At 39.6% G+C, this 5,956-nt stretch overlaps 1 long non-coding RNA gene across 1 annotated transcript; it reads left to right on the top strand.

Annotated features, from left to right (window-relative positions):
• Positions 1 to 3,151: 3,151 nt before the first annotated feature.
• Positions 3,152 to 5,558, top strand: LOC133391309 (uncharacterized). Its single transcript, XR_009764809.1, has 4 exons — positions 3,152 to 3,346; positions 3,411 to 3,894; positions 3,965 to 4,163; positions 4,260 to 5,558. It is a non-coding gene; the product is annotated as an uncharacterized LOC133391309 (long non-coding RNA).
• Positions 5,559 to 5,956: the final 398 nt, after the last annotated feature.

Here is a 5,956-nt window from a genome sequence, read left to right as displayed (position 1 = left end):
CTGCCATAATATTGGTTTCTTGCGTAATTTGATCATAAAAAAATGTATAAATTTGATTGATGAAACTATTCACTAAAGTACTGCATCACATCTGTCATCAACCAACACCCGGAAGAGTGTGCTTGATTTGAAGTCAATTTTTCTTTCAACCATATAAGCGAATTTTAGCCTGTTTTTGGTAAATTACCTACACAAAACTTATTTCTTTTGCTTATTTTAGTGAAAACAGTACGACATGCCAAAAATTTCCTCAAAAAAATCTAAAACGACCTGTTTTTATTGATTTTATAACTATAACCACTATAGGAACATGCCTGTTTTGTGTACCTATAATGGCACTATGGTAAAAAAACACTTAAAAATGCATAAATATGGTCAAAAGGCAAATAATTTTAGTAAAACAATAACATTTCATAACAATTATGTTGAAAAACTTGTTATTGCGTGGTTATGTAGTCATTTAGAACGTTAACAGAAAAATGAGTTTCGTTATGAAATCCTAAGGATTTTGGAAAAATGTTGACACATTTCACAAAATAATGGATTTTTCGGTAACTAAACAACGGAATGGCCCCATTTAACTTTTAAACCCTTTGTAAAAGGCTAAAGAACATTTCACACTAACGTAAATAACTTAATTACTTTTAATTTGCCCTATGAACCGCATTTTAGAGCAATAGCACCACTATTGGTACTACCACCACTATAGGTACATTTACCCTATATAGCCTTCTAACTTTCCGAGCAAAAATCTATATGAATGGTCGTGTGGTCAGATTCGTGGGTATCAACACCAACGACCATTACTCAAATCTCACTTGCTTCAGTGCCGGTGGTTTCCATTGGAGTTTAGTATTTAAACAATTGTATCGCCGTTCTAGTTCTAGCGATGCATAACTTCAATGCGAAACCATACAACAGTACAGAGGAAATGAGAAAGCTCTCCTCCAAGCGATGAAGCTCAACTGGTTGGGGTATCCCACCAACAGAGAGCGCCACCAGCTTTTTTGCTATTTTTAGAATGCATGAGTCGTTTGCCGTCTGCTAAGCGAAGTCTTTCTATATTCCGTTTAGGTAGAGTGCTTGAGTCGTTTAGAAGCCGTTTAGTGGTCGTTTAGTGGATTTGTGGCACTTGGGAATGGACAAAAGTAGAGATACAGGTGGAGAAGGCGCGCGGAAAAGGAGACGGACGTCTACCGGTAGCTAGCGTTAGCTGGGATCGAGAGAGAGTGAACTCCGAGAGTGAATCGAGAGAGAAAGTGTGTGTGTGAGAGAGAGAGAGAGAGAGAGAGAGAGAGAGAGAGAGAGAGAGAGAGAGAAAGAGAGACAGATCGTGAGATTAGGGAGAGAAAACAAGTCAGGCGACAGGGAGAAATCGAGTCGGTTTTGTGGTTGATTGCAACGAGATCGGTTGAGCGAAAAAAAAATTGAATAAAGGTACGATAATTCGAATCAAGTAAATAATTGAAATGTGTGACGATCACGACACTTACGTCAAGTGACGAATTTTCAAAATGGACTAGAGTCCACCACCTGATATTTTTAAATCCACCTTGGGTAACACGGAGCGCAACATAACAACTGACAGATGCCAAACGCTTCAGATGTTGTGTGGAGTCCTGCGTTTATGTCACGACGTGAAATGCCAATTTGCTCTGAAGCACTTCACCTCCTAATATTCATACACCTTGAGCGCTTCACCGTATTAGGCAGCGGTCTAATGTTGTTGCGCGCAACATTGTTGCTCGGCAACATATCGCTGAGGTGGTCTATGAATGTTGCTGGCAACATTTCGCTTTGACATTGTTTAGCGTCAAAAAATTGCCTATTAAAAGCTCAGAGTTTATTTTTTATCATTCATTTGTTGAATAAAGTGTTGAAAAAACAAAATATACACCAAAAAATGTATTATAAATGTTTAAAATCCAAATTTAGTGGATGTCAACAAAACGCACACTGCTGCTGTGTTATTTCATACACCCGATTACCATGACCAAGGTAAATAGAAAATGTTGCCAGACAAAAATCAAATTGGATTGAATTTGGCATGCAACAAAGTTGCGCTAGCTGTCAAAATCCATACATTTTGCCAGCAACAATGTTGCGCGCAACAAGATTAGACCAGTGCCTTAGGCCCGTGTCTGTGCTCCATCGGATGCGATTTTATCGGACGCTTCTGTGAAACGCTTTTTCGGCTCATATTGCGAAAATTTGAATGATTTTAATGGTTAAACCTTTATAAAAAAATAATTTCATATTGTTCTTACATAAACTGCATGATTATATTGACAGATAAAATCGGATGCGACGATCTGACGGAATAATTTTTTTTTATTCCGTCGTGCGACCAAGGTGTTACAAAGGTGAAGTTGTTGAGAGCAAAATGACATTTCTCGACTTGACATATCTCTTCTGGTGGCTCCTGCATAATGGGCTGGTGCGGGGTAATGAAATTTGTATGCAGAGAGTGATGTCCTCCAAAATGTCTCCCAGCAAAAGCGATAAAAATCAACCATCTAAATACATTATCCTTGGTGCGACGAAACCGCACGTCCTACGTTATCTGTCAAATCCCATATAAATCTTGTCCGATAAAATCGTATCGAATGAACGCTGCCACGGGCTTCAAAGTGGGTTTATTATACAGGTGGGTATATCCCAAGGTGTTTTAAAATGACAAGGTAAAGTTGTTCAGAGCAAAATGACATTTCTCGACATGACATAACTGTTCCGGTGGCTATGGTATTGAAATCGTGGAGTGCTGGTGCGGAGTATTGTATTTTGTATGCAGAGAGTGACAGATGTCTCCCCAGATGTCTTCTAAATACATTATCGTTGGTACAGTATCCTTGGTAGAAAAATGAAAACGAAATGACAGGAGGGGATTCGATCATTTGTTGATGTATGCGTGTGAATTCCAATGGCTGTTTTGGTTGATGTGTCGTAGTGTGCGTAAAAAACTACGTATCACAATCGAATCCCCTCCTGTCATTCGTTTCGGATTTCGGATGAAGCAGAAATGTCAAGCGAGACGATTAGCTCTGTTCGCAAAATTGAGCTTCTTTTTGTTGCGCGAGAAGTCATAGCGCGCGACGTTGTCGCTCTATGTCTATTTGAACGGTTATGTTGATGATCGTGTTGTCGAATAAGTGTTTACTTAACCTAAACCTTAACCTTCAATTTGCCTGTATTATGGAATAGTTGGTGAATGTATATGCCTTTTCTGGGGATATTGATAACTATTACAAGATTGGATCGATAGAAACCCGTTGTTTCGTTTATTACACGAACTTGAGCTTCATCGCAGCTTAATTCTTTAACGTACACCGAAGTGTGTCATGAACAGGTAAGCAAACCATTTGTCCATGCATTTAATCATCACTTAAGACTTAAAGCGGCGCGATATCTAGCTTTGTATCAAACGCTCAGTGATTCTCTTGACAACGAATGAGGTAGGAAAGAAAGAACGAGAATGACATGTGTTACTCCGCTTATGGCAATGAAACAAAAGTGTGAGTACAGTCGCACGAGAAATTGTTGTTCGCATCGCTCTTTTGCCGTGCGCTACGTGCTCACTCGAAAAACTGTGACGTCAGGCCAGCGGTCAAAGAATTAAGCTGTATAATGGTGATACCAGTATGATAAAGCCAAAGCGAAGCAAAGATCGACCAGAAGAATTATACGCACTGTCGAAGCAATTCCATCGCGATCCGCCCACTCGAATTGATCGCTCCTGGTAGACGTTTGGCGAGGAGGTGAAAACATTTCTCGAATCAGAACCGTTAAAGCTGTTCAAATGCGAAATTGTCGAACCGATGGTCACCTTCGATACAGACTATGAGCCCTTTGTGCAAAGCATTAACAAGAACTACAAACTGACGCTTCCGGATCTAGGTAGAGTGAGACATCTCGTATTGATCGCGGGCAGTGACAATATCAAAAATTCTTTATCGATTTCATCTAGCCGCAAGAAATTACACCAAGACCCAGCCTCTTGTTCACTGCTACGTCTTTGCTTATCGGAAGAGAAGCAACGAGAGGAGCGACATCTCGAAATGGTGATGAGCCACAGCCCACAGAGCAGTCTTCGGAACGTCGACAAAAATGTCTGCCAAAAAAACTCTACCTCCTTTTCGAATCATGTTTTGCCGTATTCCACAATGGTAAGTGTTACGTGCGTCGTCAATCCGTACGTATTTTACGTCCATGACAAACAGCACATTGAAACAATTGACAGAATCGTCAATTTTTATCGGCAGGACGCGCAAGCATACGAAGGGAAATTGCAAACTGGCTCCGGTTAACAGACAGTAGTGGTAGACTTTATGTGATGCGTTCCAAGAGTACCACCAACTGGTATTGGTGGTTGGTACTTGAACTACTTTTTTCCCGAGTTACCCGAATGATGCCTTCCAGGGACATTCGCGTAACTGGGAGTTTCGCACAACTCGAATGATAAGTTTTTCAGTTAAAAAAATAATGTTATACAATTATTTATGAGGAAATGTAACCATTCGCGTAGAAAATTTGTTTAGTGTTTAGTGTTCAGTGACTTCTAACGATTGTTATAACCGCAATTCATTTTACATTTTTCAATTGTTGCGTTAAATTGTAGTGCTAGGAAAAAAGAATCTCAGAAGAGCTTCGTATATTCGAATCCCAGTTCTGGTTGGGATTGGAAACTTTGAAACCCAAGCCCAATGTGGTCTAGCATTTTTTTCAAGTTTGCATCGTGGGGGGACGGGGGCGGGGGGGTTAGTTACAGCTGAAATAATGGGTCATTTTGTTTTACGTAAATATTTTACTTTTTAGTACAGTAGAACGTCGATTATCCGGGGGCGGAGTAACCGTTGGGCGGCTTAACCGTGGGCATAAATGTGACAGCTATTCAAACATACGGCGAAAATTTGCAGCGATAGTCACGTGGGCAATCAATTTTTTGTGCAGCTCTGTAGTGTCTAGTGGTATTTTCGAAATTCATTTTTGTTTATGAACAGTTGTTAAACCTATAGTCATTGATTAAAATAATATTCTACTAACGATTGTTCGATTATTTCAATGTGAATTAATCATAAAACTAGTGAATCTTACAATTTTTATATGAATTTGACAATTTTTGGACGATGATCCGTGCAAATCGATTAACCGGCAACCGTCCGGTCCCGAGGTGCCCGGATAATCGACGTTCTACTGTACTTACATCATAATTAGTACAAGTAGTCTCTGAGATACGTGGACCTTAATTCGATATCAAATCAAATAATTTATTTTCTGACTATTACTTCCCATTAAATGCTACATTACACGAACTTTTGCTATATGTCGACTATACCCATATAGCCAGAATTGCTTAAGCAGCTCATTTTGGCACGCTAAAGATCGCTGCTCTAATTCGCCTTTTGCAGTAGATAAACAGCATCAAAGTTCCAGGCGCTCCTTCTAAATAGCGCCTAAGCAGCTTCCATAAGCTACGGTGCCGGGGATTATTTTTCTTTGCGTTTTATTTTCAAGCAAGCGTCATCGATGAAATAAACAACAGGATTTGTTTTGTTTGTGTACATGTGTATATTTTTAAATCCTTAATATTCATAAATTACATGAAACGTATCACAATTTACTGATAATTCACAATCACTTTCTTCAAAATCCCTTCTTCAAAGAACTAATCTAACTTGTACAGCAGCAATGAGATGATTACCGGCGTCTGTCTTTGACATTTTGACAAGACCCACCTTGTACCGATGTCATGCATTGAAAAGCTATGAAGTTCCACCAAGTTCGGTACACGTTCTTAACAAGCCTGAAAGTTCCATCATGAGCCCTACACATAGTGCTAATCAGCCGCAAAGTTCCAAAGAGTACCATGTGCCTGTTAAAAAGCTCCATAGTTCCGCAAAGTACCGTCTATCTCTTAATCAGCCACAAAGTACGACATCGGAACGATTTTTCGTTAAAC

This window comes from Anopheles gambiae, chromosome 2 (assembly GCF_943734735.2).
Source record: "Anopheles gambiae chromosome 2, idAnoGambNW_F1_1, whole genome shotgun sequence".
Classification (NCBI taxonomy): domain Eukaryota; kingdom Metazoa; phylum Arthropoda; class Insecta; order Diptera; family Culicidae; genus Anopheles; species Anopheles gambiae.
This window is presented reverse-complemented; position numbering and strand designations above follow the sequence as displayed.